The sequence below is a fragment of the Ceratotherium simum genome, chromosome 1, assembly GCF_057802395.1.
Source record: "Ceratotherium simum simum isolate JZ-2026a chromosome 1, ASM5780239v1, whole genome shotgun sequence".
NCBI classification, from domain to species: domain Eukaryota; kingdom Metazoa; phylum Chordata; class Mammalia; order Perissodactyla; family Rhinocerotidae; genus Ceratotherium; species Ceratotherium simum.
Window position 1 is genome coordinate 15,595,341 of NC_141900.1, and position 22,087 is coordinate 15,617,427.

Genomic DNA, 22,087 nt, shown 5'->3' on the forward strand with positions numbered 1-22,087 from the left:
TAGAGGGAGAGCAAAGAACTCTACGGACCAGACATAAGTTTCTGCTGTTTACCTTTATGTGTTTTTCTTTCTTTGCTGGAGATGGGAAATGAAAAGGTTTTGCTGTCTTGGTGCCTTGGCAGAAGACATTAGATAAATACCTGTAAAATGGATGTTACAAAAGGAGAGAGATAAGAAAACAAAATAAAACAGAACAGGGGCTTATTGGGCATTTTATGTTAAGATAAATACCACGTTTTTGAAATTAATCTCTTAAGGAAGAGGTGGGTTCAGGATTCGCTTTGAACTCCAGATAGAGAGTCTATTGATATTTCCATTCCTGTTTTTGATTTGGGATTAAACTAACACACTCTATTCCTTACTGCTCATCTTTCTCATGTTCATATGCTAGTGGAAACCCAGATTTCTTTCAAAACTTAACTAGCTCACACTCCAATATTTTAACACCCTCCTAATAGGTCTCTGTTTCTGCTCATCCTCCCACCCGTCAGTCTAATCTCTGTGTCTCTGAGAACACTGGGTGGATGACTCCCCAAGATAAAGTCCTGACTCTTCAGCTAAGCATTCAAGACTGTGGTGGTATGCTGAAACCTACCTTGCCAATCTTAGTTTCAGTTTCTTCCCTCTCCATTCACTCTGATCCACTCACCATCTTCTGAGTATTGCCTTGGATATGCTTGCTTCGAAGCTTTTAATTATATCTTTCTAGAATGCCCTTCTTCCATTAAGTTCCGTTCTTCTGTGCCACGCTTCTCCTGGGTTATTGTCCTGAGAGATCCTCCTCTTCCTCTGAACTCCTGTATTATTACTCTTTCACTCTTAGTGCTAGTCCCTTCTAGCGTCAGTTCCAGCTTCACATTCATTATTCGAGGAGGGCAGGGGCCATGTCTCCTGCTGTACATCTCCCCTCTTTCCTCCCTTTCTTTTCTCTGGGGCTGTTTGCTACCCAGTAAGCATATATGTTTGATTATATCATCTTGAAACATACCCATGAAACTGGTTTTCTGTCTTTACGTAACCTCTCAGGAGGGCATCTGGAAGTCACATCTCTGCTCTCCTGTGTGTTATTCAACCCTCAGCTCCCCAGTGGATTGATAATTAGGAATTTTTATATTGAGATCTGAACCTTAACTCCTGCTTATGGAAAGTAATCCTTTTATTTAGCAATACTTATCAAGTTTTAATATGTACTCAGACCTTTCCTAGTTGCTATGAGGAATTCATAAAGTTGTCAAAGTTTAGAAGCTGAGGAGACTTTAGAGATCATTCTAGATATAAAAGATGCCAAGTAAGGAAACCTGAGGGAAAATGGGCCTGAGCTGCTTTGTTTCTATATTCCCTGCCCACTTCCTCTTCTACCCTCCTCTCCTGGCTCATTCTAGGCCTTCCTCACGTATCTAGACTCTCATTAGGTCATTTTCCTTGCCTAAGTTTAGAAACATGTTTCTGTGACTGATGAATGACCGTGGTTTCATTGCTGTCTCAGGGCTTTGGGACTCAGCCATCCTTCAGATTGCACTCCTGGCCTTCTGCTGCTCTCTTTGGCTGAAAGGAATTAATCTCTAATATAAATCAGCTCCTTTTTTCTGTTTCCTTTGATTGATATATAAATGTTGTTTGTAGCGTCACCCATCTTTATGTTCATGTTTCAGCCAAAGAAGTGCTCACCTTCCTTCTCGTCTCTCTCTTTGCCAACATAATTCTGAAAATTTATTGTTCCTCAAAGCTTATTAGACTGCATTTTTAATATTGACAGACACCTCTTTTATCTTTCACATGATTTAATCATCTCTTTTTCCATGATACCTTCACTTCTTGAACGTATAGTACGTTGGGATTATTTGCATCTGTATCATACTCCCCATAGAATATGAGCTTCCTGAAGGCAGTTTCTGTGTGTAATTTATCTCTGCATCCTCAGTGCTCAGCACAAAAGCTGGTAAATAGTGAGACTTGATAGAAGTTGGCTGAACTAATAATTCCAAATCTGAAAAGTTCGTATATCTGAACTATTTTCCAGATAATCAGGGTTTTACACCTTCCTTTCACACATCAAGATTATTGTGTGTACACTATGGGAAATCATTTGAACATGACCATTTCTTTGTGAGTTAATATAGATACGATGCATTCATTAGTACCCTGAACAGCTCAGCTGTTTTGAGCTCATTCATAACATGGCCAGGATAATGTTGAGGTTACTACTCATTAAAAGAACCCTTGGAGCAGATCTAAAAACTTAAGCTATCTATCCTTGAACAAAGAAACTCTGCTCTGCTATTGGTCTTGTGGTACTTGTTTATCACCCTGAAGCAAATCCCATGTATAGTATGCTGTTCTAGGTGTGACATCATTACTTAGGAAGCACGGCATATATCTTCTGATAGTATCAAAGTGGTACATCATTGGCTCAAATGTGCCAGTGTCTGTAATACCTAAGACTGATTGGCAGGTCTCAGATTCTTATGTGTTTAAAGAACCTGTTTTCTGTATTTGGACTCAGTATTTTGAGTGATAAGAAATGTGTCAAATGAGTTGAGAATTAAATGGAAATCATTCTAATTTCTGAATAACGATGCCAAGGAAAGTCACATTTCCAATTTTCTGCATTTTTTTCTTAATTAATCTCACATGTGTGGATTAAGTATTTATAGGTAGCTTGATAACTTTGGTAACATCTATGCACAGAGGTGGCTAAGAAAGCATATTCAGCTTTGAGGATGCTTCTCTTGTTTAGAATAGTTGAAATATCATGCTTACAGAATGTTATAATATCTGACCTTTAGTGGTAACTACATTTGGGCAAATATTTTTTTTTTTTTTTTTTTTTTTTTGTGAGGAAGATGAGCCCTGAGCTAACATCCATGCCAGTCTTCCTCTTTTTTTTTTTTTTTTTTTTTGTCTGAGGAAGACCGGCCCTGAGCTAATATCTATTGCCAATCCCGCCTCCTTTTTTTCCCTTTTTCTCCCCGAAGCCCCAGTAGATAGTTGTATGTCATAGTTGCACATCCTTCTAGTTGCGGTATGTGGGACGCGGCCTCAGCATGGCCAGACAAGCGGTGTGTCGGTGCACGCCCGGGATCCGAACCCGGGCCGCCAGTAGCGGAGCGCGCGCACTTAACCGCTTAGCCACGGGGCTGGCCCCTGGGCAAATATCTCTTAAATAGCTAAAATTTAAAATATTTCTTCACAGATTGAAATTACCCTGGTATTCCCCACATTTCAAAGTCAGGGTTGAAGTAGTTTTAACTTTCTGGAACATGACTCTGACCTGGATAGTAGACTGGGGCCTAATTGTCAGGAAGCCTGTGGACTCCATTCTGTGGAGAGGGGATCCTCAGTTCTGGTGCTTGTTTCTTTGGGGGTCAGGTGCTTATCGCAATGTAAGCACATTAAAAGGATTGTGAACAAGGTGGAGACTTGAGGAGGAGTGATTAACTTTGCAAGTGGGAGAAAGTGAAATTCGAGGTGAATCTTGAAGGATGAATGAGCGTGTTCTTATTGTTAGAGTGGATCTGAACAGGGTGATGCATTCTTCCTGTGAAACAGGGAATCAGAAAGGGCAAGGAACATTTATCACAGACATTTTGTCTACATACACATTTTATTTTTCCTCCAGTACCTTGAGAATAGGGGAGTGGAGAGGAAAGAATGGACAGTGAAGTGCAATGAGAGAGACTTATGCAGCAGGACCAGAGGGAAAAAAAAGAAATGGAACGTTTTCATGACGGTGTCGTTGTGGTGACTGACTTTGGAGTTCAGATTGTATAGGGATATAAGTGAGACCAGAACGGTGATGGTAAATCAGGTGTCATGGACTGGGGCACAGGGGTTTTATATGTGGGTATGAGTGTTTGTGTATATAGTTTAATAACAAATAGTTTATACCTTGCAACTATACATTGCTTTTGAGTTTTAGTTAATAATTGACTTTTAAGTCTGTGGAAACCCTGGCAGAGTATGTTTCAAAATGGTGTATTACTTCTTTCTTAAACAAGCTCTGTTTTTCTATTTGAATAGCTTCGTTTTATTACCTTCTCTGAAATTATTTTTTTGGCTACAGTTCCCAAGTACTTTTCATTTGACAGAATCATGATATATTATGATAAATGAGAACTTACAGGATATTTTGTTCATCTCTCCATCCAAACATGAAATTCTTCTATAGCATTCTTATCATTTGGTTGTTCAGTCCTTACCTCTAGTAAGAAGAAATTCATTAGTTCCAGGGGCAACTATTAACTCTTAACTCTATTGCTTTTGTTAGCTTAATTGATAGAAAGGGAAAAAATTCATACTAAAACTGAGTAAAATGGAATAGTGCATACCACTAAACACCTCTTAGAGTGGCTAAAATGACAAAGATAACCATATGAAGTGTTGGCGAGGGTGTGGCGAAACCGGAACTCTCATACACTACTGGTGGAAATGTAAAATGGTATGACCACTTTGAAAAACAGTTGAGCAGTTTTTTAAAATGTTAAACATAACACTTTTCATATAATCCAGCCATTCCACCCTTAGGAAGTGAAAGCATATGCTCATACAAAGATTTGCACATGAATGTTCATATCATTTTTATTTATAATAGCCTCAAAGTGGAAACAGTCTGTATGCCCATCTACAGGTTAATGGATAAAGAAAATGTGTTATATCCATTCATGGCATTCTACTCATCAATAAAAAGAAATGAACTTTTGATACACACTACAACATGGATGAATCTCAAATCTATCGAGTGAAGTGAAAGAAGCCAGACTCAAAGGGCTACGTGTTGTATGATTGCATTCATATAAAATTCTAGAAAATACAAACAAACCTTTAGTGACAGAAAGCAGATCAGTGGCTGCCAGGAGATGGGCAGACGGGTGGCATGGAGGGAATTTTATAAAGTGACGTGAGGAAACTTTCAGGGCTGATAGATATATTCATTATATTGATTCTGGCGAACGTTTCACAAGTGCATACCTAGGTCACAACTTTGCCAGATTTACACTTTAAATATGTGCAGTTTATTGTATGTCAGTTATATCTCAATAAAGCTGTTTTTAAAAAATAAAAAGACAAACTACAGAAAAAATAGAATAATGTGTTCCCAGAGGTCATGTTTACACATCGAAGTACTGTTATGTGCGTCTATGTAACCCCTAACTGTTGGGTATTTAAGGTGTTTGACATTCTAAATGACACCATACGGAGTGGGATCTAGGTTACCTAATTACTGGCTTTTTGGCATTTCTTTAGGTTATGAGTCAAAAGAAAATAATTCTATCTTTTAAAAATTTTTGTTTAACATTTTCCTTGTTTCTGACCATTGAATTGTAGGTGGGGAAAATACCAAAAGTTCAGCCTACGTGAGACGTGGAAGATTTTACCAATATTATCAATATCTTTTTCCTGTTTTAGTTCTGTATTTTCAAATGTATTATGTATTCTGTATTGTATTTTGGGGGGAGCTCCACCTGTCATAGGAATGATACGTGCCTGAGTAGAATAACTGCAGACTTAAGGATTTGTTCTAGGTTTCCCCATAGCATGGGCACTCTATTTCAGGTAGGAAAAATGGGCTTGTTTGAAATAATAGAATGAGCAGCTTCTGTGGTGAATATCTTCTTTGGGTACCTCTGCCTTGCAGGCAGAAAGTCTACCAGAATTTTGTTAGATTTTCTAGAAGAGTTTCATCTCAGAGAGAGAGAATTAAATGCCCTGTGAGGTAGTCTAAAAATCTGATTCCATTTTATTTTAGTGGAAAAAAATTAATATATTAGTCAGGGCACTTTGGTTGCTCAGGGCACTTTGGTTAGGGCACTTTGGTTGCTCAGTGATAGAAATCCGACTCAGCCAGGCTTAACCAACAGTGGGATGTACTGGCTCCTGCTGTAAGTCGAGGTGAGGTGGGGCTTCAGGGCTCAGACAGTGCCTTAGAGTACCCATCTCTGGGACAGGCTCTTTCCGTCTGCTGGGCGTCCTGGTCAGTCCATGGTCTAAGACTGATGTTACGGAGCTATAATCCTCGTAAGCGAGCTAGGACTCCTGCAGTCACTCGGGCAAAAACCTGCCAGGAAAGACTTTGATGGGCCTGGTTGGGGTACATACTTCTTCCTGAAGCAATTGCTGTGGGTCATTCGATAGGATGCTCGGGCCAGGCTGGAGTTAGGAGTGGGAGTTAGGGGAGGGGGATGAGCCCCACTCTAATCATATAGAATGAGTTTCTTAAACTAAAAAGCAGGTCTGGTACCGCCTGGAGCTGCCCAGGAGCCCACTGCCCAGTGCCCTGTACACCTAATGAACGATGCTGAATCGGGGAGGAGTACTGGGATGAACATCTTTGGGTGGGCTGCGGAATGGTGTGACTGATTATTTCCTTTGAACAGATCCTTTGAGGTGAAATCACTAGGTCAGACGCTGTGAACATTTTTAAGGTTTTGCTGCAGATTGCTGCATTTCACTGCACTTAGGTTATACCGAATTATATTCCCACCAGCACTGTGTGAGAATATGTCACCATATCTCATCACCAGCATTAGTTGTTATCATTCAAAAGTTCTTTGCCACTTAGATTTCTAGAAAATAGGAATTTATTGATTTAGTTTGTATTTTTCTGGTTACTAATGAGGCTGTTTACTCTTTTGAGAATTGTTAGTCCATATACTTTGTCAGTATGTATGTAAAGTTCTAAATTGATTTGTAACTAAAAAGTTCATTGTCTACAAGCAGAAATAACAACATTGATCAGAGTTGCTCATGTGATGACTCAAAATCAGAAGTCACCAGTAAGTTTCCTTAATAAATGGTAGATATTCTCATGTAGTTAAGTAAGTCAAATTTAACACTTGGAAATAAATCTTTCTATATAAAATGAAACACTCATGATTTACTTTTAGGACAACATCTGTTTTCACACTAATGCTTTAAATCTCAACTTTATTGTTTTTGTTCACTTGTTTTGATTCTTTAAGTTCTATAAAAGCGATAATCATAAGGTGTTTGTAGTAAATTTTAACAGTGTATATATTTTTGTTAAAATATTACTTCCATAACGAACTCAAAATGGATTAAGGAATTAAAGGTAAGGTCTGAAACTGTAAAACTCCTACAAGAAAATATAGGAGAAAAGCTGCTTGACATGGGTCTTGACAATGATTTTTTGGATATGACACCAAAGGCACAAGTAATGAAACCCAAAATCAGTAAGCGGGACTACATCAAACTAAAAAGCTTCTGCACAGCAAAAGAAATGATCAACAAAAGGAAAAGGCAGCCTAAAGAATGGAAGAAAGTATTTGCAAACCATGTATCTGATAAGGGGTTAATATCTAAAACATGTAAGGAATTCATACAACTCAATAGCAAGAAAACAAACAATCCAATTTAAAAATGGGCATAGGAATTGAATAGACATTTCTCCAAAGAATACATACAGAGGGTCAACAAGTGCATGAAAAGGTGCTCAATATCACTAGTCTTCAGGGAAATGCAAATCAAAACCACAATGAGATATCACATCACACCTGTTAGGATGGTTATCAAAAAGATAAGAGATAAATACTGGCAAGGATGTGGAGAAAAGGGAACGCTGTTGCACAGTTGGTGGGAATGTAAATTGGTCCTGCCTTTTAATTAGGCTGTGTACAGTATCTTTTGTAAGTCCTGTTTCTTTATCACGGGAGTCTGGTGGGCCAGACAAGATCATGTCTCTTTGAATCTAAATACTGTAGCCAAGAAAAAGCCAGTCTTTGCCAAACTGCAAAGATGAGGCTTTTCCAGGCCCCTGATGGATTTCATCTCTTCAGAAGGCCCTGTTCCCTTCTCCTCCTCAGTGTTTACTTCCATCTCTGTGATGTTTATCCTCCATCATATCCCTCCATATCCCCCAGATTCTTCTCATAGCTCATTCTTTCCTTTGCTCGTTCTTTTTATCGCCACCACCCTTGTTCAAGTCTTGATTGAATCTCACCTGGGTTATTGCAGTGAAGCCTAGCTGATCTCCTTCCCTGTGTTCCTCCTAATCCATCCTTCACACAGCTGCCCCAGTAATCTTCCCAAAGGAGTGCTGGGATTTTGTTACTCCCCTCCCTGAGAACACTTGTGCCTCTTGATGCCTGTGGAATAAAGCAGAGCTCCTCTGTACGGCCCTTAGGGCCTCTGCTGCCTGGGCTGCAGTGTTCTCCTACACTGTCGTGTGCACTCCAGCCAGACTTTGTCTTTGGCTCTTGCTGTAATGTGCTGTCCTGTCTTTGCCTTTGGGAGTGCGCAGTGGCCCACCTTCTTTGTGACACCTTCCTTGATGACCCCACGTGGAAGAGTGCGTATTTCACATTCATTCACTGATTTTTTTTCTTATTCCTTTAGCAAACATTCTGTAAGGATGTGCAAAGGATATAAAGAATAATAAGACACAGCCCCTGTTCTCAGGTCAAACTAGTTGTAGAGTTGGTCATGTAAATAATGATCTGTAATATAATGTGTTAAATTCTAAAACAGAAGTACTACAAAGTGCTGGGATCACAGACTCTGTGTACACAAACACCTTGAAGGCAGGCCTTGTTTGTCCGTTTTTTGTTTAATCCTTTTTGTGTCATGTAGGGTTTTCAGTAATATTAGTTGCTGTTTTGTTAAATGCATTTATTTGTAAATTTTTCTTCTGCACTATTCCTTTGCATTACTGCAGTGACTTGGCATTTCTCTGGTGACTCTGCTTTCCTTTTTCTATCATTCCTTCCTTTGTATCTTTGTTGAATACATGTATGAGCAAGCAAGATATTTACTCAGTTTAAGAACAAATAATTTTTATCCTACTCCACACAGTGTATTTCACCATTTTGAAAACTGTCAGTTGTATTTCTTTTCAAATCATTTATGTATGGAACAAATGTTTATTCTTTTAACAGTGTTTTCCAGTAAAACAGATTGTTTTGCAAAAGCACCACAACCCAGCACAGTGTCTGGGCGCTGGCAGGTGCTCAGCAATTCTTCTAGTACAGAAACCAGAAAAGGAAACTTCGCTGGCTCCTTAAGCTGTTGCTCAGACTGGTTTACTTAGAAGTTCCTATAAAGTTTTCCTCGCTCACTGCCAAATTTAGTATTGTAGACAGCCATCCAAGGCCTCATAGGGAGACTTCTCCAAATGTCCCCTCTGAACTGTTAAGCAGATGGGCTTGCAAGCTCTGGGGAAAATGAGCTCTGACTCTGATTTGCTCTTCATCCGTCCCCCTGCAGAGGACAACTGCAGGTTTGTAGTGTCCCCGGACGGTCACTATCTTAAATGTAAACAGTGTTCAGTGACTTGCAAGCCTCGTAAGGGCAAGGACCACATTTACTGTGTTCACCGTGTGTGCCTGGCATCCAGCACAGTCTCTGGCTGCAAAGAAACGAGGAAATGTGGACCAAAAGCCTGGGTTTGCCTTTTATTGAAGCAGTGTTTTAATCAGTGCCCAGACTGTGATCTGTCTTGAGTACATGACATGTGCTAGCCAGCCTCCTACCATTGTCCGCGGGGATGTGGCAGGCACAGGCAGAAGATGAAGTTTAACAAAAGGAAAACAGCTCTAGGAATCAGCAGTATGCCAGCTTCTTAGGAGGCAATCCCTTCCAAATCCTCCCGGTGCTTTTAAAGGTTGTTAGGATTTAGAAAACGAACACCTATCTAATAAGTCTTCTGCAGGCTCAAGGCCGTTCCATGCCTCTGCTTCTGCTGAGGTTGTGCAGTCCTGGTGGGGCGCAGCAGCGGGCTGAATGTTGGAGCCTTTCGCTGGTCAGCCTCACACAGGGGCTGTGGGTCTCAGGCACTGGGCAGCCACAGCAGCCTGGGGTTTGAGGGGTCAGGTGAGGTTGCAAATGGTCGTTGTAAGTTTACAGCATCTAAGTCACATGCAGTGTGCTCTCATGGGGGAGGTGGTTAAAAACTCTTGCTTAGAGGATACTTTTAAATGTTAAAGTATTTAGGAATGTTTTAATGAATAACAAAGACAAATTTATAAGCATTCTTATAAATGCAGAAAATTTAAGCTTTTGTTAACTTAAAACAGTGAGGACACAATGAATACACAAAATTATTTTATTTTCTTTCCAAACACAGTGACTCTTCGTTAAAACTTCTTTCCATTCTTCTCATTCCCAGATGATTTTTATTTCTTTTCAATTATTTTCAAGATATTAATGAGAGTTTAAATCAAGGACATTCATTTTCTAATAGAGTAATTTCATTTTTTTGATCATTAGAATGGAATTTAAATTTAAGTAGCTAATTAGAGGTACTTAGATGTATTTTTTCCTATCAAACAGTATTCTTCTTGTGAAAGTTATAGAATATTTATTAAAGCTATCTGGAGGTACATGTAGAAAGTGTTCTCTGTCCCTTAAAGTAATCATTTCATATTTATTCACGTTAATTTTGCAGCATCAAGGGAGAGCCATAAAGCTCCTTGAATAGCTACAGCTAGTTTGAAATCACTTTGAGAGGAATCATAGGTAGTTCAGTAGATTGTGATATTTGGGGGATATTTTTGAGCTGTTGTATTAGGAATACAACAGACATCACCTCAAATAACAGACATGTAATTATTTCATATTATTAAAATAATATTGGTATGCTCAATATTTTAACATATAAGTTATTCAAATAAATACTTTTTCACTTAGAAATCAGCGTTGCTTATATAAATAGGTTAGTATTTTTTTTTTTTTAACATTCGAGTTATTTTTTCAAGCTTCATTGAGGTATAATTGACATATAATGTTATGTAAGTTTAAGGTGTACAATATGATGATTTGATACACATATATATTTCAAAATGTTTACCACAATAAGATTAGTTAACACGTCCTTCACCTACATAATTATCATTTTGATGTTGTTATGGTGAGAACATTAAAGCTCTATTTTCGTAGCAACTTTCAAGTTTACGATGCAGTATTATTAACTATAGTCACTATGCTATACATTAGGTCCCCTGAACTTCCTCATCTTATAGCTGAAAGTTTGTACACTTTGATCAATATCTCTCCATTTTCCTACTCCCTAGTCCCTGCAACCACCGTTTTACTCTGTTTCTAGAGTTAGATGTTTTTAGATTCCACATATAAGTAGGTCATACAGTATTTGTCTTTCTCTGATTTATTTCATTTAGCATAATGCCTTCAAGGTCCATCTATGTTGTTGTAAATGGCAAGATTTCCTTTTTATGGCTGAATAATATTCCATTTATATATACACCACATTTTTTTTATCCATTCACGTGTCAGTGGACACTTAGGTTATTTCCATGTCTTGGCTATTGTGACTAATGCTGCAATGAATATGGGAGTGCAGAGATCTCTTCGAGATCCTGATTTCATTTCCTTTGGATATGTACCCAGAAGTGAGATTGCTGATCATGTGGTAGTTCTATTTTTAATTTTTTGAGGAATCTCCATACTGTTTTCTCATAGTGGCTGAACCAATTTACATTCCCACTAGCGGTGCAACAAGGTTCCCTTTTCTCCATATCCTTGCCAGCATTTGTTATCTATTATCTTTTTGATAATAGCCATCCTAACAGATATGAGGTGATATCTCATTGTGGTTTTGATTTGCATTTCCCTATGACTAGTGATGTTGAGCATCTTTTCACGTTACATGCTGATCTTGTTTGGAGAAATGTCTATTCAAGTCCTATGCCCATTTTTAAATTGGATTGTTTGTTTTCTTGCTGTTGAGTTGTATGAATTCCTTACGTTTTAGATATTAACCCCTTATCAGATATATGGTTTGCAAATACTTTCTTCCATTCTTTAGGCTGCCTTTTCCTTTTGTTGATCATTTCTTTTGCTGTGCAGAAGCTTTTTAATTTGATGTAATCCCGCTTGTAGTTTTTTGGTTTTGTTACTTGTGCCTTTGGTGTCATATCCAAAAAATCATTGTCAAGACCCATGTCAAGGAGCTTTCCTACTATATTTTCTTCTACTAGTTTTACGGTTTCAGATCTTACCTTTAATTCCTTAATCCATTTTGAGTTAATTTTTGTGAATGGTATAAGCCAGGGGTCCAATTTCATTATTTTACATGAGACTATCCACCATTTATTAAGGAGACTATTACTTCCCCTTAGGAGTATCCTTTTTCTTACGAGTATTTTTTGGCTCCCTTGTTAAGTACTAGTTGACCATGTATGCATGAGTTTATTTCTGGGCTGTTGATTCTGCTCTCTTGGTCTATGTGTCTGTTTTTATGTCAGTACCATACTGTTTTGATTACTATAGCTTTGTAATATAGTTTGAAATCAGGAAGTGTTATGCCTCCAGCTTCTTCTTTCTCAAGATTACTTTGGCTATTTGTAGTCTTTTGTGGTTCCTTACAGATTTTAAGAATGTTTTTTCTGTTTCTTTGAAAGGGGATGTACTTTTAAAAGTATAAATTTATAATAGATGATCCATAGTTGTTTGTGGAATAAAGGATATTTTAGCCACATTATCATGCAGAATTTTAAATGTAACTTATATGCAACTTTGCCACATTTCACCACTACACCTTCTGTTTATTTAGAGTGGAAAATAAATGACTTTGCAGCTTTTTAAATTTCCTAATTATTTCTCAAGTTGGAGTGAATTGGTGCTGATAATGAAAGCATTTCTCCTCCATCTGCAGAAACAGCAGCTTCTGTTAAAAGCTAGATTATCACTTCAAGAACCTCAAACTAATGTAGTTATTAAATCTTAGGCAGGATCATCTTTAAAACCTCCTAAGAAGTCACATTTCTTGTATATTCATTTTAACTATGAAATATATTATAGTTAGTATCATGGGGAAGTGATTGCCATATTTAGATGGTCTGCACTTCTTCAGCTGTTCAAGCCTGATACTGGGTATTGAAAACCTTGGGTCCCAAAAGAGCAGGGGCATGTTAGAAGTGAACTCTTTCCACTGACCTTATTTTGAGGCTTTACTGTTCTTTAAAACTTTTCTTATTTTTAGGAAAATAACATTTTATTTTATTTTTTATTTATTTATTTTTTTTGAGGAAGATCGGCCCTGTGCTAACATCTGCCAATCCTCCTCTTTTTGTTGAGGAAGACTGGCCCTGGGCTAACATCCATGCCCATCTTCCTCCACTTTATATGGGACGCCACCACAGCATGGCTTGCCAAGCAGTGCGTCGGTGCGTACCAGGGATCCGAACCGGCGAACCCCGGGCCGCCGCAGCGGAGCACACGCACTTAACCACTTGCCCTACTGGCCGGCCCTGGAAAATAACATCTTAACAAAATTGTTTCTGATTTTATCTGTTTTGCTCTTAATTTGTTGTCTTTTTACAGAGCATTTATTTATTTATTTTAACCTGTTTTCTGGTTCAGGGCCTCAGACTCGGCAAGACTGGGCTTCTCATTCCTTTGGCAGCTTCATTGAACTCTTCTGTGCCAGCTGCTGGGTTTAAAGTAGATTCCTGCTATCTAGGAGCTCAAGTTAAGTGCCAGAAGCAGGCAACACAATGAATTATTGTTCTGAAACAGGTGTGCTCTGATAGAGAGTGATGTTGGAGCACCTGGGAGGGGTGTCCGGTCCAGCAAAAGAAAGTTAGGAGCCTTCTGAGAGGAGTGCATGTTCGTTATCTGTCCTGGATGTGAAAACATTATATTGCTTTACTGTTTAAATGAAGGTCATCATCTGTTCTCACTTTCAAGTGAAAGCCAGCAACCTAGTTTCCTGGTAATTAATATGATATTTGTATTTACTGATAGTAACTGAAATATCTAGCCTCTTAATTTTTGTCTCTGTCATTTTAAATTTAGTGTTGACTTCTGCATTATTTTGTTTTAATCCTGAACCCATTTTTCATTATATGTTTATTAATCATTGTTTCTATCTTTTGTTGTTGTTGAAGATTTTTTAATCTTCATTTATTTAACATTTATTATATATCCAGAATTTAATATTGCTTTGAAGTCAGGCTAAGAGTATATTCTTCATCTTTGCTTGTAGGATTTTTTTCAGTCTCTTCCCCTAGTATTTGTCATGCTTGTTCGCTTGAGATTTAAAGTTTTTTGGTGTGTTTTTCCCCCCATTTTCTTAAGTATTCCCCCAAACAATATGCAATGGGTTCATGTTATCTTAGCCTTTTTTTTTTTGGAACTGGTGTGCTAGGTAAGAATGATGTATTTAGCTTTTGTCACAGGACCATAAATAACAAAAAAGGTCTTTATCATTTATTATTCTTTTATTCAGCAGTGTTTGTATAGCCCATTGTGGTAGGTTCAGCAGTGGAGAATGCGATTGTCGCTGCTGAGGGAAGAGGAAGTTGGAAGGAAGCAGTGGTCTGCCAGGCCAGTTGTCACAAAGTGGCCCAGTAAAGTAAGACTGAAAGAGTTCCCGTCGCTTCAGCCCCGGGAAGTTCTCGGTGGCCGTAGGGAGAGCAGTTGGCAGTGTAGAGGTGGGCGGCAGCCAGTCGCTGTGGTGCTCACAAGTGACAGGCTGGAGTCTTCACATCTGCTCTTGTTTTTACTGGATCCACATTTTGAGCCTTTCAAGAAAGCTTTACAAAAGTTCTCCAACTTCAAGATTGCCTGTGAATAAATTTATTCCCCATCCTGAGTCAAAGAAGGATTTAATGCGAACTTTGAGATGAAATCTTTAGAGCAACTGAGAAGGTTTGAGAGTTTATAGTTAAAGGTTAGGCCATTCTGGCCATAGAATAAGTCAGTGAGAAAATAAATATTTCTTTTACTTAATTTTGTTTTGTAGATTTGTAGAAAACCCATTAGGTGTGTTTTTCAGCAGCTTCTTAAATCCCGATGGAGGTCTTGCTTACCTCAAGGTGTATCATCAGGGGAGGGTGAAATAAGCAGTAAAATGAGCTTTTCCCAGGTATGAAAGAACAGACGTTTGCTTTTCACACGTGTAACATAAGTGCAGCCTGCTTGCCCACTGTGTCTAAAGAGCATGAAGCTGCATAGGCAATCCTGTGGATGTTGGGATTGCTACCTACTGGATCTCTGAGAGGACAAAAATGAAATCCCATCTTCCGTTTCTTGTTCATTCCACCCTGTGTCCATGGGGGTGCAGCATTTGTGAAGGAATCAATTATCCATTTGTTAGTCAGAGGAGCCTTACAAATTATACATTAGCAGATTGATTTCTTGGGTTCACTGTTGGGGGACCGATAGCTTAAGGTGGGATGATGAGGAGTGTCAGGGGAAAAGGAGTTGCCACAAAGAACACCATTAAAAGCAGCTTTCGAAATGACCGTGAATTTATTCCTAATTGAAGAGCTGACATAATCCATACTAAGTGTATTTATTTCAAGCATTTTACATTAGGTAATTGATTATTACATGAGGTGTACGTGTTGGTAATTTTGCCTTTTCTTTAAATTTAAGAACTTGAGACCACCCATAGTGGACTTGGATTTAGAAGGTATATGTTGGTCTGTGCCCCCTCCTGCTTACTCGGGCTTCTTTTTTTGTTCCATTAAGGAAACATTTTTGTATGTTCTATAGTGTCAGCTTGACATTATTGATTTTTGAACAAACTCACTTATATCGTGCAGAATTCCAAACATGTCTCCATTAGGAATAAAATTGTAGCTAATGGAAAATACAGCTGAGGCCATTTTTCTCTGGTTCCTTACTCTTATCTGCATTTACTCCAGTATCCCGTCTTTCAAACACACCCCCTCAATTATATATATATAAAACAGGCAACTGGAGAAATCAGTATTGAAGAAAGACAGAATCTTGCACTCCAATTTCTCTCCTGTACTTTTTCTCTTTTTCCTGTTTTTTTCTTGTTGTTTATTTCTAGTATATAGAAATTATAGATACATATAAGGCATTTGTTCGTATTTCTGAGAGGAATGATTTTTCCATTGACAGCTGTAATATTGAAATCCTGTTAGTTATTTTTTCCTTATTAAATGTTACAGAACTGTTATAAAAACTGATACACATAATGATGATACTTGATTATCACTCAAGATAAAAATATGTGCTGCAGATCCCCAGAATGATGCCTTTAACGATCAAGATTAACTTTGGTTTCTCTTTGTTTTTATATTAACGAATGTGCTATGTAATCATTGAAAAAATATTTATCTTTTGATTATAAACAAATATTTGTTGTAGAAAATTAGCAAAACATAAAAAGGGACAACCTAAACAATGATAACGTCTCAGCACCCAGATATAACAAATGCTAATATTTTGGAGTATGTACTTCCAGTCACATATATTATGTACAAATACTTGTAAATATAGTAGTATTTCTAAATATTGGGTTGTACTTAGCCAGAGCTAGCCAAGTTGTGAGATTTGAGGGTACAGTCCTCCAGACTGCCAAGCCTGCTGAAGACTTCTGACCAGCTGCAAGTTCTAGGGGTTCCCAAATCTACCCTCATGTTTGATAATTAGCTAAAGGGCTCACAGAACTCACTGAAACCTATTATATTCACAATTAAGGTTTATTACAGGGAAAACATACAGGTCAAAAAATCAGCCGAAGGAAGAGACGCATAGGACAGAGCCTGGGATGGTTCTAAATGTGAAGCTTCCATTGTCCTCAGGACATTTTACCCTCCTAGCATTGATAGTCAACCGGAGAAGCCACCTCGGTGTTCAGGGTTCTTATTGGGGCTCTATTACATAGGCACGATTGGTCGATGGGTTGTCCACAACTTCCAGAATGGCTGATACCCTGTGACCCCAAACTCCCACTGTAAATCACAGGGTTGGTCTTCCTGGCGTGGCCAGCCCCCACTATAAGGTTATCAGGTATGACAAGCCCTGCCTTTAACAAAGACATTGCTGTCAGGTGTGCAGGTGTGACATAGATCACCTCCCAGAAGTCCAGGGCAAAGGCCGGGCTTCTCTTTGGGCAAGGCCAAATTCTTTTCTACATAATACATTTTTTTTTAACTTAATTTGTTTTTTGTTTATATGTTTAATTTTTATCATTTAGATTCCTTGCTTTTAGAAACTTATATAATTTCCATTTCTCAGTTTCTTTACAAAAGAAACCTGCCGTGAAAAGCATCTTTGGAAAATAATCTTCTTACTTCTCCTTGGGTATAAGACGCAATGCATATTTTAAAGAATTTTGATACACATTGCCAAGTGATCCTTCAGAAAGTTTCTCCAAATCTGAGTTCCTACCAGCAGTGTAAGAGGAGTGTCTATTTTGTGCTTCCTTGCCCAAACTAGGTACTTTAAAAATCTTTTCTGATTCCATAGGCAAAATATCTCATTGTTTTAGTTTTCATGTGTTTGTTATTACTGAGGTTGACTCTTGTTCTTGTTTACCTACAATTTGTTCTATTTCTTTTGTGAGTTGATTGTTTGGTTTGATTTACATGAGTAAAAGATCCAAATTTCTTCAAAAACTAAAGAAAATTTAAAAATGTACGATAAGCTGCAAACTTGTTTGCAGTGTACATGACAAGGGGTGAATATCCCTTATCTTTAATAACCTCTCATGAATCCATTTTAAAATTATGGACATGGGCCGGCCCGGTGGTGCAAGCGGTTAAGTGCGTGCTCTCCGCTGTGGCGGCCCAGGGTTCGCTGGTTCGGATCCCAGGCGCGCACTGACACACCGCTTGTTAAGCCATGCTGTGGCGCCGTCTCATATAAAGTAGAGGAAGATGGGCACAGATGTTAGCCCAAGGCCAGTCTTCCTCAGCAAAAAAAAAAAAAGAGGAGGATTGGCATCGGATGTTAGCTCAGGGCTGGTCTTCCTCACAAAAATAAAATAAAATTATGGACACCCTAATAGCAAAACAGTTTCTTTCTCTGAATTTGTGCTTAGAACTTGTAGTTTAAGATTTTAGTTTTTACTGATGTATTAACTAGCTTTTCTCTTCAATTCTATTTGAAGTGACCCAAGAAATAGAAAATGTTTGTACTCTCACTTTAAAATAAGTAAGGAAAGGATGTAGTAAATGAATGTATGCTAAATACCTCATCTTCTAAATGAGTCAGTTAATGCAATTGTGTTTATTTTGGAGGAGGTGTAATTCCAGTGTAACTTACAATAATTTAAAGATAATCACTAAGAAGTTAAAAATAGAATGAACAATATCTAAATTCTTCCTAGATAGACAAGAGAAAACAATTTGAGTAATATAGCAAAAGAATAATAATGAAGTGGGGAAATATAATTCTAAAAAGTATAAAATAATGTAACAACTAAGATAATGCTAAATGGGCCAGATGTTCTGTTACTAAAAGAAAAATAGCCTCAGCTTTGAAGAACACATATCTCACAAGACGATGGAAGTGAAAAATAAAGATGTGGGCAAAAATGTACTATAAAAAGGCAAACGAAAAGGAAAGCGCAAGACACTTTATTACTTTATGATTAGCAAATGAGCGATTACAGCTAACAAGAAATATATTAATATAAGGAAATTAGATTAAGGTCAACAAAATTATTCTCAGACAAAAAGAGAAAAATTAGTATTGAATAAGAATAGAAATTAATAAATTAAAATATATTAAAAATACAGCAAATTGATTAAAGTCTTGCTTCTATAAAAATGCCAATGCAACTTATAAGGATAATCAAAAAAAAGGGAATAAAATATTTGTGTACATGTAAGATATTGCTATGTACTATTTTCATATTTGGAAATATGAAATAGGAAAATTAATGGTACCTACCTCATAGAATTGCTGTGAGGATTAAATGATATAATATGTATAAAACTCTTAGAATAGAGCCTGATGCATAATAAGCATATAGTAAATGTTAACTTAGTAGTAGTATTACTATTAGTAATAGTATTAATATCATTAGTATTATTAAAATATTAAACGAACAAAAAGTAAAATAAAAAATACTTTCATCACCAAGAATTTGAAATGCACCATCGTCTGAGAAAATATAAACTACTAGAATAGAATTAGAACATTTGAGTAGCTTGACAGTTATGGGAAAAAACATAAGGTGAGAAATAACCAATCGAAGGTATTGATCCCACACATTTTCATGGGGAAGTTCTTTTTAATTTCATTTAAACGTTTCTAATGTTTATTTTTATTGTGAAACATAACTTTAAAAAGTACATAAAGTGTGCAGTGAAACAAATAGCTGTAAAGCAAACAGTCATGTCACTACCACTCTGTCAAGAATAGACCATGTGACCCTCCTGCTGACAATTCCCTTAGAAGGACCCACTGCACTGACCTTTGTAGTAATAAGTGCTTAGCTTTTCTTTTTTGTTTAATGCCTTCTATGTGCACCCCTTTACACTATTGTATGATTTTTCCTATTTTTGTATGTTGTATAAATGGAATCATATTTTACATATCAGGAATAAGTAAAGGATGCTCCCTGTTGTTGCTACTCCCAGAATAAAACAAAGTGCAAGACCTCTAAGGGGGAAAGTATAAAAATTTAGAGACATTCAAGAAGGCCTAGTAAATTGAGAAATGCTCCATGTTTGTGGATTAGAAGAATCAATATTGTAAAGATATCAAAGGAAAAGCTCTCAGCATCTCACCATTAAGTGAGATTGAGGAGTTTTTCTTCTAGTATGCTAAGAGTTTTTACCATGAATGGGTGTTAAGTTTCATCAGACACTTTTTGCATCTATTGAGATGATCTTATGTTTTTCCTGTTTATTTTATTAATACAGAAAATTATAATATGTTGATTAATTTCCTATGTTAAACCAGCTTTGTATTTCTGGATTAAACTTGGCTGTTCTGTATATGCTGACTTTATTAATATGTTCCTTAGGATTTTTCCATTTCTGTTCATGAGTGAGATTTACTTGTACTTTTCTTTCTCTTAGCATTCTTGTTGAGTTTTTTTTTTTTTTAAAGATGTTATTTATTTATTTTTTTCCCCTTAAAGCCCCAGTAGGTAGTTGTATGTCATAGCTGCACATCCTTCTAGTTGCTGTATGTGGGACACGGCCTCAGCGTGGCCGGAGAAGCGGTGCGTCGGTGCGCGCCCGGGATACGAACCCGGGCCGCCAGCAGCGGAGCGCGCGCACTCAACCGCTAGGCCACGGGGCCGGCCCTTGAGTTTTGTTATTGTAAGGTTATGCTGGCCTGGTAAAATGAGTTGGGGAGCATTTCCTTTTTATTCTGTTCTCTGGAAGAATTTGTATATGATCGGAATTTTTTATTCTTTGAACTTTCTCTCGTGAAGTTAATATTCTAGTGAGTGAGTTTGACATTAAATAAGATAAATAAGTAAAATACATAGTAAGATAGATAGTGGTAAGTGCTAAGGAGAAAAAAAATCAACTGGTCGGGGAGTTATAAAATGTTTGGGTGAAATGTTGAAATTTTAGATTAGGGGGCCAGAGACTGTCACTGAGAAGATGACTACCAGTGAAGAGCTGGCAGAAAACCATTCCAGGCTCTGGCAAACAAATGCAAAGACTCTAAGGTAGGAGAAACAGCACGAAGGTCCAAGAACAAATGACACAAATTACATGTATATAGGAAGAAAATATACTTCTGATTGTAAGTTGTGGTAAGGAAGAGTCTTGCAAAGAAGGATTGCATTCAGCGTTGGGGCTGTTTTGTAGGCCTGGAACAGCATTGTCCAATAGAACTTTCTGCAGTGATGAAAACGTTCTGTGATCTCTGTGCTTTCTAGTACAGTAGCTGCTGCACATGTGGCTGCTGAGCACTTGGCATGTGTTAGTGCAACTGAGGAACTGAATTTTTAATTTTGTTTAATTTTAACTAATTTAGCTTTCTATATAAATAGTCACATGTGGATAGTATATTGGACAGGATGGGAAACCTTGGCATTCATCAGGCTACATATACTTATTAAATTGTAATTTGAGGTAGATTATAATCAAATGCCAATTAAATTACAATCAGAGGTATGTGGGGTTTATATTTGACAAGAATAAAATGGGTATTAAAATGTTATTCGGTGAACAAAAGATCAGAATTACTGTTAACAGAAGATATTCAGTGAGGAAAGCATTTATCCATAGAAGACTGTAGAAGCTGAGCATTCGGACTTCTCAGCCAGAAGTCCAGACGTGGTGGCTTCAGTGCTCTCCCAGCTCAGCTTTCATTTTGCTTTTGCACGTGCTCACTGCCCATCACAACATCCCCTTAGCAGGACGCGTCTCCACTGCTCTCCCGGTCGAGGCCGTGGCTCTGCTCTTTCTCTGTTGTGATTCTCATCCCCAGGCTGTGGTTTATTCTCCTGTAAAATGGATCAAATATCTATCTTCCTTTTTCCTCTTCTAACATTCTAGGAACTTTTAAGGAGATAGATCGGTTTTCGTGGACTGCATTTCAGGAATGCTGTGTGGTGATCAGGACAAGAAAGGATTCTGTGGCCAGCCGTCTCAGCCTGTAACACGGGAATCTGTCAACAGCATCCGTCAGTGGGTGGCCTTCTTGGTCTGCCCTGACCTTTGCTTGCTAGCTCTGAGATATTTTCCATTGGGAAAGGATCTAGCATTCAATTTTGTATATTTCCATTTGTTCTAATTAACAAGCCAAACTATTTTAAGATTAGATATTTTGAAAAACTAATTTGCAAGCTCATGTTGTAATTGATGAAGGCTTACTTTTCATGGTTAGTTTGTCCCTGTCATACTTTGTGTAAGATAGTTGGAAACTGTCATTATTTAAGAAGAAATAAAAAAGAAGAGTTTGCCATTTTTTAACGTTGTCAGCATTCACTGATTTTGACTTCTATTAGAAAATCCACCTGTCTGAATATTTTAGGAAGTAAACAGTTGGCTACATAGAGAACTGGAAAGCTGTGAAAAATATTAAAAATACAATTGTGTATTTACTCTTTGGAAAATAAATCCAAAGTAGAAAGCCTGATTCCTATCTTCACAGATTTTTAAATTTGAGATTATTCAAAAGAATGGGGGATAACAAAGTTAGTTACTATCAATAGAAAGTATCAAGCATAAAGTATAAATTAAAAGTCGACTTAGTAGTTTATGAGAGAAGAACAAATAGATTGGCTGGTGAACCAAACTAAACAACTAAAATTTTTGTTTGCATCATGATTTTTATTTTTGCTTTTGTTTATTTTGTTCTTTTAATGGATTTTTGTTGGGATAGAATTTAAGGAGTGTAAAGTAAATAGAACAGAACAAATAAAAACGCGTATAACGTA

General features: G+C 37.5%; 1 protein-coding gene across 2 annotated transcripts in view; it reads left to right on the forward strand.

Annotated features, from left to right (window-relative positions):
* The window catches only part of VPS41 (VPS41 subunit of HOPS complex), a 171,680-nt gene that overhangs the window by 43,914 nt on the left and 105,679 nt on the right, over nt 1–22,087 (forward strand). The gene's annotated exons all lie outside the window — the stretch shown is intronic.